Raw genomic sequence first — 12,064 nt, forward strand, 5'->3', positions numbered from 1 at the left:
GTAGTGAACAGAGGTCAGATCAGTCGAGCTGTGTAACAGGGAAACTTTAACTAATAAACTGTACTAATCGGCTGAACCAAAAATTATAGAAAAAAATTAGAAAAAAGCTTTATGAGTCTAGATTCAGGGAAATTTTACGGATTTGAATTTCGAGTTTTGTAACTCGAGTTATGATTTATTTAGTGAATATGACGCAGCGAGACAAGCTTAATCAAAGTGGAATGAATAGTGAAGTTAAAGTAGATATACTTGAATTGTTGTGTAAACATGTTAGATTTTTTTAATTAGTATTTACATACTTACTTACTAAGCTATAAGCTTACTTTGTTTCTCTCTTTTGTCTTATAGTGTTCTTGACTTGCTCAGGGAGTTAAGGATCGTGAAGATCTACCCGCACTATCATACTTTAGGGTATTTGAACTAAACGTTTTGAATTATGGCATGTATAGTAGGCTTAATTATTTTGTTACGTGTCATATTTGTCTAGGTTTAAAATATTAGTTACAAGATTTCGACCAGCTAATTTGTACAAGCCATTAAAGTTGGCTAATATTGTTCAAGACATATATTATACGATGCACTATCAAATTGGATGACATGTTTATATTTCTGTTATGTTTAATGATATGTGTTATGTTCTGGTAATACCTTGTATCCTGTTCCGGCGACGGTAACGGGTAAGGGGTGTTACATCTGGAGTGACCCCGAATGTGGCGAATATTGGCTGGAGGCAATGAACGGATCATGGACGACCTAGACCGCTCGAGAGAGCAAAAGTGAAAGGAGTCGTGTCATTTGCTACGTGACGAGGCATACCGATGGTGGATCACCGTAAGGGAGAGTACCCCAATTGAGCAAGTAACCTGGGAATTGTTCAAAATTACCTTTAAAGGGAGGTATGTTGGAGCAAGCTATGTGGATGCTCGTCGAAAGGAATTCTTGAATCGACTCAAGGTGATAAGATCATAGCAGTAGTATGAGGCGAATTTTGAGGCCGAGTCGATATGCTAGTGGTATAGTGGCAATGAATATGAGCGCAAATGGTCCGCTTCAAGATGGTCTCCGCGATGAGCTTAGGATATTGATAGCTCCACGGAGGAGCGTGGTTTTGCTGCATTGGTAGAAAAGGCTAAGATAGCCGAGGAGGTGAAGCTGAGTGAGCGATGAATCGTGAGAAGGATCGACCAGTTCAAGAGGGATTTGGACCCTCGAGTGCCACGAATCAAAGTGTTAAAAGAGCAAGGATGGAGGAACCGGTTCGAGTAGTTCCATAAATACTTATAGACCGCAGTTTGCGAGGGACTGTGGTAGGGTGCATATGGGGAGTCTTGAAACGAATGGAGCATGTTTTCGATGTGGGTCAAAGGAGCACAAGTTCGAGAGTGTCCTCGGAGGACATCTCAGAGCTAGCGGCAGAGCAAAGGGATGTCCAACCACGGCGAGGAGGACCACCACCACAGAGGGGTCGTGGGCAAGGTAGAGGTGGCAATGGTAATGGACGAGGACGTGGGGCACCTGGCAGAGGTGCTGGACATGCTGAAGCTCGACAACCGGCGTTGGTTTATGCTTTGCGACGTCGTGAGGAGGGTGACGCCTCGATGTTATAACTGCTACGTTCTTTATTCATAGCATGCCTTACACTGCTTTGATTGATGTGGGTTCCACCCACTCGTATGTTGCTTGTGATGTATCTGGGGCTTTGGATGTGCTTCCTTAGAAGATTGTGAGTGGGGTATCAGTAATAAGTCCATTGGGACATTCGGTTAAGGTAGATAAAATTTTTAGGGCAGTACCGTTAGTGACACAAGATAAAATCTTTGAAGGAGATTTGATGGAGCTGCCATTTCGGGATTTTGATCTTATTTTGGGAATGGATTGGTTAGCTAAGCACAAGGCGACGTTGGATTGTGCTGCAAAGAGGATGGTACTAAGAACTGTCGAAGATGAGGAGATAATGGTTATAGGGGAACGAAGGGATTATTTATCCAATGTTGTTTCGGCATTAAGAGCCGAGAAGTTGATCCGGAAAGGTTGTGAGGCGTACTTGGCCTTTGTAAGTCAAACGGGACTTGAGGAGATAACGGTGGAGTCGGTTAGGACTATTAAGGAATTTCAGGATGTATTCTCAGATGAACTTCCTGGATTACCCCCGAACAGAGAAGTCGAGTTTGGAATCGACTTACTACCTGGAACAGCTCCTGTGTCCATTGCGCCTTATCGGATGGCACCAAAGGAGTTAGTAGAATTGAAAGCTCAGATTCAAGAGCTGCTGGATAGAGGGTTTATAAGACCAAGTGTTTCTCCGTGGGGTGCACCGGTGCTGTTCGTAAAGAAGAAAGATGGGACTATGCGAATGTGTATTGACTATCGGCAGTTGAATAAGCTGACTATCAAGAACAAGTATCCGTTACCAAGAATCGATGATCTGTTCGACCAATTAAAAGGAGCCTCGGTGTTTTCTAAGATCGACCTTCGGTCGGGATATCATCAATTAAGAGTTAAAGAGGGGGATATTTATAAGACGACGTTCAGGATTCGATACGGTCATTACGAGTTTCTGGTAATGCCATTTGGGTTGACTAATGCACCGGCAGCATTCATGGATTTGATGAATCGGGTATTCCAGCCATACTTGGATCAGTTTGTAGTCATTTTTATTGATGATATCTTGGTGTATTCGGAAACGGAAGAGAAGCATGATGAGCATCTTCGTGTAGTACTGCAAGTGTTAAGGGAGAAGCAACTTTATGCAAAGTTTAGTAAGTGCGAGTTTTGGCTGAAGGAAGTTACCTTCTTGGGGCATGTTGTGTCTGCTGAAGGGATCAAGGTGGACCCTCGAAAGATTGAAGCAATCTTGGAATGGAAGCCACCGAAGTCGGTAACAGAGATTCGAAGTTTTCTGGGGTTGGCAGGTTATTATCGGAGATTCGTGGAAGGATTTTCTGTGATGGCAAGACCGATTAATCTAAACTTATAAGGAAGGGAGCACCTTTTGTTTGGACGGATAAGCGAAGAGGCTTTTGAAAAGTTGAAGAAGGTTTTGACGGAAGCGCCAGTTTTGATTCAGCCAGAGTCTGGTAAGGATTTCACGGTGTACAGCGATGCGTCACATGTAGGTTTGGGCTGCGTGTTGATGCAAGAGGGTAAAGTGGTCGCTTATGCTTCACGACAGCTTAAGCCACATGAGGTGAACTACCCTACGCATGACTTGGAATTGGCAGCGGTAATCTTTGCACTTAAGATATGGAGGCATTACCTGTATGGAGAGAAATGCATCATCTATACGGATCACAAGAGTCTTAAGTACTTGCGACTCAAAAGGAGCTGAATCTTAGGCGTGAAGGTGGATAGAGTTGTTAAAGGACTATGACTGCTCGATTGAGTACCACCTGTAAGGCGAATGTCGTGGTGATGCGCTAAGTCGAAGAGTCGTGGCGGAATTAAAGGCGATGTTTGCTTGTCTAAGTTTGTATACCGACGGGAGTTTGTTGGCGAGTTACGGTGAGACCGACTTGGGTAGAACAGTTAAAAGCAACAGTTGGAGGACGAGTCGTTGGTTGCTCGGTTTCGCAAGTTGAGAAGGGGAGAATCGACTTTGGGTTAAATAGTGAGGAGTTCTTTGTTTTCGAGGAAGAATTTGTATGCCGAAAGACTCGACTTGAGATTGATGATTTTGAAAGAGGCACATAATGGACCTTGTGCTATGCATCCGGGAGGGAGTAAGTTGTATCGAGACTTGCGAGAGCAATATTGGTGGCTTTGGGCTTAGCGAAGTGACCGAATTTGTTGGGAGATGTTTGACATGTCAACAAGTGAAGGCCGAGCATCAACTACCTTCGGGATTGTTACAGCCGGTAAAGATACCACTTTGGAAGTGGGAAAGGGTAACTATGGACTTTGTAAGTGGGTTGCCGTTGACACCTTCTAAGAAGGATTCGGTTTGGGTGATTGTGGATAGACTCACGAAATCTGCTCATTTCATACCTGTCCGAACCGATTACTCACTTCAGAAGTTGGCCAAATTGTATGTGGCGGAAATAGTACGGTTGCATGGTGTGCCAAGATCGATAATTTCGCATCGAGACCCAAGGTTTACATCTCGGTTTTGGCGTAAGTCGCATGAGGCATTGGGAACGCGATTGGATTTCAAGATCGGCTTTTCACCCTCGATCGGATGGGCGATCGAGAGGGTTATTCAGATTTTAGAGGATATGTTGAGGGGTTGTGCTATTGAGTTTAAAGGCATCTGGGAGGACCATTTGCCCTTAGCGGAGTTCGCGTATAACAACAGTTATCAAGCAAGTATTCAGATGGCTCCATATGAGGCACTATATGGGCGAAGGTGTCGCCGCCTACTTGTTGGGCGAATTGGGGAAAGGCAAATACTTGGACCGAGTTGGTAGCAGAATCAAGACAAGATTAAGGTAATCGGAAGAGGTTAAAGAGGCGGCGGATCGACAAAAGTCTTATGCCGATCTGAAGCGTAAGGATATTGAATATGCGGTAGGAGACATGGTCTTTTGAAAGTTTTGCCTTGGAAGAAGATCTTGAGATTTGGTAAGAAGGGTAAGTTGAGCCCACGGTTTATTGGGCCTTACCGAATCATTAGCGGATAGGGCGGTGGCTTATCACTAGAGTTACCTCGAATCGGATCGTAGTCACGATGTCTTCCATGTGTCCATGCTAAGGCGATATCGTTCGACCCAACTCATATCGTGCGATTCTGCGAAATTGAGGTACAATCGGATTTGACCTTTGAAGGGAACTGTGCAAATACTTGATCATGATGTCAAGGTGTTGAGAAGGAGGTCATCCGTTGGTGAAGGTACTTTGGAGGAACCATGGCAAGGAAGAAGCTACAGGAGACGAAGAGGCAATCGTCGTGATACCCTCAACTGTTTGGACGAGTAAATTTCGAGGTCGAAATTTCTTTAAGGAGGGTAGAGTTGTAACATCCGATTTTCGGGTTTTCGCGATTCTCGATATTTTAAGTAAATTTCTAAAATTTGGTATGTGATGATGGAATTCATAATTTGGGAATGTAAATGGGCTTATGGAAGGCCCATGAGTTGGCCAAAACCCGGTGGAATTTTTAAATTTTGGACTTAGGAGTTAGGGATTCTGGCTAGGTGCCCTTATATTAAGTTGTGGGTAAAGTGTATCACAAAAAGATCCTCTGGCAAAGTGGCTAAGTGATGCCACTAGGGAGCTTTAAAGGTGGCGTGTAAGTGTTGGGGGAAGACTTGGCATCGATTCCCTGTGTTGGCAAATAGGAGTATTTATTTTTGTGCAGGAAGGGTAAGTGTTGGAACCTGAGTGGATTCTGTAAGAGGAGAGAGTTGGATCAAGTCAAATGCATAAATTAAGGAGGGATAAGGGGAGAGATTTTAGGGATGTGATATGGAGATAGAGTTGGCCGAATAAGGGAGTTTGGAGAGGATTTTCGGCAGAGGGTATTAGGTTAGTAATTTGGCATTAGGGTCTTAGTTGTGCCGATTTTGTTCTTTGGGGTGTAGCTTTTTCTCTCTTTCTTTTCCAGCCGAATCTACCTCCCTTCTACTCAATTTTCTTCCTTTTTCTTTCTTTCAAATCAGCCCACTATTTCCTTTCATTCACCATTATTTTCCCTTATCTCTATTTTGCCGAAGTGCCGCAAAAAGCCAAATTAGTGAAGATAGGGGGTGCCGATTCTTTGTGACCAGCAACCTTTTTCTTCCTTCTCAATAGTTGGCGTTCGATTCCCTTACCTTTTAGGCATCCGGATTCAAGAGGAGAAAGACTGTGGTAAGTGTTCAAACTCTAAACAATTCCTAGTGTAGCTTTGGTCAAAAGCCGAAACTCCAAGTTTAGGGAGATGGCCGAATATGGGCATAGACTCTATGGGGTCTTCTTTTAATATTTTTGGTTTATTTATTGAAGGAGCAGCAAGGTGTAGTGTCGATTTGGAGTAGCTTGGATCGCCGGAGTAGCTAGGCCTAGTCGTCAATCGCGACAAAGGTAAGGTGCCTAAGGCCGTTATGGATGGTGGCCGAATGTGTAAGTGCTAATATTGGAAAGTTCTTAATTTGGTTCAATTATTGCGAGCTGATCTATTTAACAATTGATTATAGGAGAAATCATGTAGGAGATCTCGTCAAGGAATATCGCAAATCAGGTGTGTAACGAACCCTTTCATAGCTTAAAGCGATAAAATGCCGAAAAGCCGAAATGCCGAAATTCTGGCATTTCGAGGACTTGTGAGCAAGCGAACGCTCACTAGTTAGCTAGAATCGATGAGACGATGATCGAGAACGATGAAAACGGTAAGAATGTGATTTTGGCGTTCTTGGTAAGTTGGGCCTCGAGGGCCAAGTGGGGCTCATTGGGCTTTCGGCCCATTTGGGTAAAATTGGTAGAAAACGGAAATCATTATATGGCATGATAAGACCGTTAAAACCGTTATGGAATATAGGCTAAATGGGCCTAGATGACGAAATTGGCTAAGTAGGGCCCATTAGGGTTTTAGGCCCAATAACTCGATTTCGCTAAAATGGGCCGAATCACTGTTTGCATCCATGGATTGTTAGTAATCGTTAATGAACATGGAAACCCTAATTTTGGTAAAATTACGAGATTACCCTTATAATATGAAAATGACCGTTTTGCCCCTAGGTCAAAATGACCATTATACCCCTAGGGTTTATGTATGATTTTAATACATGGGATTTTGATAAATATGGTATGTATGATATGCACATGAAATGTATGCTATGCACATGATATGTATGATATGCACATGAGGTAATCATAAATGCATTGGGTTGGGTTTTTATATGGATGGAGGAAGTGAAAAAGGGCTTATGCCCCAGTTATCAAAAGGGCTTATGCCCCAGTTATCAAAAGGGCTTTTGCCCCAGTTATTAAAAGAGGCTAGGCCTCCAGTTATATGATAAAGCAGCTATGCTGCTAGTGGAGAGTTTGGCGGGGTGGGTCGAGTTAATCCCCACATGGTGTGTTGGTTGGTACGGGTGGAGAGTAGCGGATGGTGGGTTGAGTAGTCTCCCCAAATGGGTTGCATTCTTTCATTGAAATTATATGTGACATTGAAATGGGCCTAAGGGCCATACCGTTTACAGTAAAGGCTTCGGCCCAGTAACATGAAATATGAAAAGGCTTCGGCCCAGTATTATGAAATATGAAATATGAAAAGGGCTACGGCCCAGTGCATGATTGAGATTGGATTTGGGCTTAGACCCAACAGGCCGTTATTGTTTTGGGCTCTGAAAGGGGCTTGTTGCACACTGAGTTTCCAAACTCACCCCCCTTTCCTTAACCTTGCAGGTGAGCCTTGATGTGGGGACTTGGGCCGGAGGGGATTCAGAGTGGCCACGGTGATCGTCTTGGGCTTTAAATAAAGTGTTGGTTTCCATTCAATTTCCTTTAACTATTATTTATTTTTGGGTTGTAATAAGGCCAATTTTAACTTTTCTTTTACTTCTTTTCGGGATTATTTTAATTTTAATAACTTTAAAATTGGTTAATAATTATTCAAATGGGCTAGACTTAGGACGTGTTTTCAAAATGATACTTGTTTTCAAATTATCTCAACACCACGATTCATCGGTTAATCAAAGACGTCCACTTAAACGAATTTAAACTCGAAATGACAAAGTGTGGCTATGGTTGTGGGCATGTCTAGGATTGGATCCAATTAAAGAGCTTGGTACTTAAGCGACCTTCATGGCTCACCTCCTCCGCCTCGGATACCTACACGGTGCTTAGCTTCCATACACTTTGTTAACTCAAAGAAAACATATGGCTTTTATAAACTCTAAAACGAAACTCAGATTTTTAACTCCGATGTGGCACGTCAAATTTGGCCATAACGTCTGGGCCGGGTTTGGGGTGTTACATGGTTATACGAAAACATTTTTGAATTCTTGGAATAACTCAATGACGATTCGCTTTGTCTTTGCAGTGACTCAGGCTCTGATCTTTGCCTCTTGCTCACAATGTCCACTGACTCTTCGTAGAGTAAGCTCTTATTCTACCATTATTAACAAATCAGGAGATAATTTACGATATTTGTCATCTTTAAAGTCCTGAGATCCACTTAAACACATATCCCACCCTAAAAGGGAATTAGTTACAGTATTGCTTATGTCATTGATATCTAGGAGCCCGTTGTAAGCACGAAGGCAAGCTCCAAATGATTCTAAGGATGATTATTTGTGTGGTATGATCATGAATGAAAAATGAAAGAATATTTGAAAGAAAATTCAAAGAACAATAGAATCTATAAATAGGAAGAATAAAAGAATATTTGCTCAAAAAGATGCATCTTATTGAAATAAAGATTTTGGACACAAGCCTATTTCACAAAAGGATTCACATTGCTTCTAGGCTTAAAGCAACAAGTATGTTTTGAATATTACTCTAGATTAATTCTAAAAATACAGGAATTTCTTCCATAGTCCTATTGTTCAAAATATTCCCAAGTATTCAAGGGTTTGGCAACTTTTACTCCCCGGTTCCCTTTTCAGATATGTCATTCAGATTCCCCGATATTCCTTCCAAGCTTTTGACTTATTTAAGGCATCGCAACTCTCTTGCCCCTACTTTCAAATATTGCATTTACTTTATTGTCAGAGTAATTAGGTTCTAAAGAATCGTCAAACTTCACAATTCCCATTTCAATGAACCTTTCGACTAACTTTTTAAATGTGGTGCAGTTTTCAATTGAGTGCCCCGTTATTCCCGCATGGTACTCGCATCGAGCATTCTCATTATACCATTTTGGGAATAGAGGTTGCACAAGTTCTGAATAGAACGGAGACACTACATGCACATCAAAAAGATTCTGATACAATTCCTTATATGACATCGGAATGGGTGTAAACCGGAGCCTTTCTGTATGTGACCTCGAGTTGGATTCTTGCCTTGAAGAGTCTGGAAAACTAATAGTTACAGCCCCTGACTAGTCTACATTGACAAATTTGGAAGGCATGCTCACGATGTTCACTTCATTTTCCTTGTTCCTCGAGGTTGACCTTTTAGCACTTTCTCCCGCATCCATCTGCCCACTTCTTACTGTATTTTCTATCATCTCACCAAACATTACTATATCTGAAAAGCTCAGAGTAGCGCTTCCCAACATATAATTAATGAACGGGGCTTTCAGAGTATTGATGAAAAGCATCGCGGTCTCTTTTTCCAAAAGAGGCAGCTGGCTTGCGTTGCTACCTCTCTCCATCTTTGGGCATATTGCCTGAAGCTCTCATTTTGCTTCTTTTCCATATTCTGCAAGGTAATTCTATTGGGTGCCATGTCTGTTACATGGCTATACTGCTTCATAAAAGCCTGTGCTAAGTCCTTCCATGAATTGATTGTAGCATGACTCAATTGATTGTACCATTTAGCTACTGACCCGATCAAACTGTCTTGGAAGCAATGGATTAATAGTTGATCGTTATTGACATATCCTGTCATCCTTCAACAGAACATTGTGATGTGAACTTCAGGACAACTAGTCCCATTGTACTTTTCAAACTCTGGACTCTTAAATTTTGGTGGGAGTACTAGATTGGGAACCAAACTCAGATCCTTGGCGTCAATCCCACAGTAAAAGTCAACATTCTCCATTGCCCTAAAATTTTCCTCCAACCGCCTATACCGATCCTCAAGTTGTCTTGGCAATTCCCTCTTTGCTTTTTCCATTTCATCCAAACCAGGAACTTCAAGATTGGTTGGGTTTCCCCCCGAATTGAAGTCTGAGCCTATCGGGCAATCCACTAGTGCCAAGGTACTGGCCTGGTATTACTGGGATCTGATAATAGGTACACCTTGCGGACATGTCTGAACATTCTTCAAGGTGAAACCTGGAGGGTAGAGAGACTCCTCATTGTTTTCCCCAACATTAATCATGGAACTTTTCCTTTCTTCAAGCCCTTAGTTAACAATTGGGACAACTGGTTCAACATATTCCTTTGAGACTCTAGCACCTGGTCTCTCATATCCTGCCGAATCTTCGCCAGTTGCTCTTGCATTTGCATTTGTAACTGGCATTGCATCTCTCTTTGAAGTTGTTCAAGCCTTTCCAATCTTTGGTCCATATCTTTTGTCTTAGCACGGGTACTGTAACAACGCTTGGTTAGTAAGTTTTTATCGGTTTCCCGATTAACTAAAATGATTTCAACTAATTAGGGACCCTTTTATGAAAATCTAATGCAAATGATGCAATGATGCAATGTAATGCAAATGCATGGGATGAATGCAAAGGAAAGAAAGGCGTTGATTTTGAATTCAATTCCATTAGAACAGCTTTTCTAGAAAACAAATTCCTTTAGACAAAACAGATTACGTATACGGCCTTGCTTTCATATTCCAGGCGAAGACATTGATCCCATTTCTTCATGAAAGTCAAATCTCGCAAGCTTCCAATAAATACCTCTACTAGCTCCTTTTTGCTTGATCCAGGCCACGGTTCACTATCCTTGCAATGTTGATTAGCTCCTTTAAGAAAGTCGGGACGCAATGGCTCTTGAATAATCTTTATCGGCTTGAATCCTTAGGTAAAGTCTTATTTTCCTCCGCGAACTGTCAACCTTCTTCTGTCGTGTTTACTTGGACCATATTTAGACAATCGTGTTGTAATCCACTTTATCAAAAAATTCGTCTTCTTATGAAAAACTGTTCTATTTAGCAATCAAATATGAATCAACACCTCCTTTCTATGATGATGTAATGCAATGTAGTCATAAACAAACAAAAACAAAACACGTTAGTACAGAAATAAATAATAAATAAAGTACCTATTCCGGTGACCACTAAACTTGGGCAAGGTTCTACCTACGGTGGACTCTTAAGGTTTACTATATGTGGCTTAGTTCTAGAGAAAAGGTACCCAAACCAGCAGATTCCTCAATCCTCACCTATTATAGGCTCATATGGATCAAGTTCAATTCAGGGGAATACATTTCCCTCTGACCATGCAGAGATGAAAATCTCATGAAATCATAGGTATGGATGTATCCCGGAAGTAATCCACTAGCCCATGCGGAGATGAAAACCTCGCGAAGGCGTAGTTTCTCACTCCCACTTAGAGGGTGTGACCATACCGGTCATGTAATGCAATGCAAGAGTACACTACAAAACTCAAACAACAGCAATCATGCAAACGAATGCAACAAAGAATCAAATCAAAATTTCAATTTCAAACAAAAGGACAGAAATTAATCAATTTTATGGCTTGACTCTCTTGTTCTATCCCCAGTGGAGTCGCCAAGCTGTCGAAACCATTTTTGTAGTGTTTGAAAAAAAAAGGGGTCAACTTTAAAGCAAAATGTGGAGTCACCACCAATCTTTTGTTTTGGTGTGATTGGATCACCTTAATAAAATATTTTATTCCGTTTAAATCAATTTTAGCCTACAAAATTTGAGAAAACGGGTTTGGGAGTCGGTTAAGTACGAGGAAGGATTAGCACCCTTGCTACGCCCAAAATTCGTACCGAATTGATTAAATAATGTCCTTATGTCTAAAAAACTATTTTGAAATACGATTTCTTTTAAAACACTTGAATGACTCGAATTGGACATCAAGATTCGCTTATTCTAAAGGAATACAGTATTACATCCAGCACGTTATGACACGATCCTTTAAACTCTCAAAACTACGATCAATTTCGATATCTAAAAGCCTATACACTTGAAAATTACAAAAGGATGTTTGCTTATTTGGTCCAACGAAAAAAAAACAAAACCCAGCACGGTAGGGCACGATTTCTCGAATTTCCAAACATTGAACATTGCCTTATTTTAGAATTTAGAAAATACGGATGAAATTTCAAAGGAATATTTGATTATTTTGGACAAACGAAAAATCAAAACCCAGCACGTTAGGGCACAATTCCTCGAGTTCCCAAACATCAATCATTACCTTTATTTTAGTAAATTTTCAAATAAACAATTGTAGAACTAGCTCAAAACGTATTAATCACTTGAATTAAAAACTTGACGACTAATATCAATTAAAACATTGAAATTTGAATTACGATACAATAATATAGAAAAATCAAAGTTATAAACA

Source organism: Gossypium arboreum, chromosome 3, assembly GCF_025698485.1.
Source record: "Gossypium arboreum isolate Shixiya-1 chromosome 3, ASM2569848v2, whole genome shotgun sequence".
In the NCBI taxonomy this organism is placed as follows: Eukaryota; Viridiplantae; Streptophyta; class Magnoliopsida; order Malvales; family Malvaceae; genus Gossypium; species Gossypium arboreum.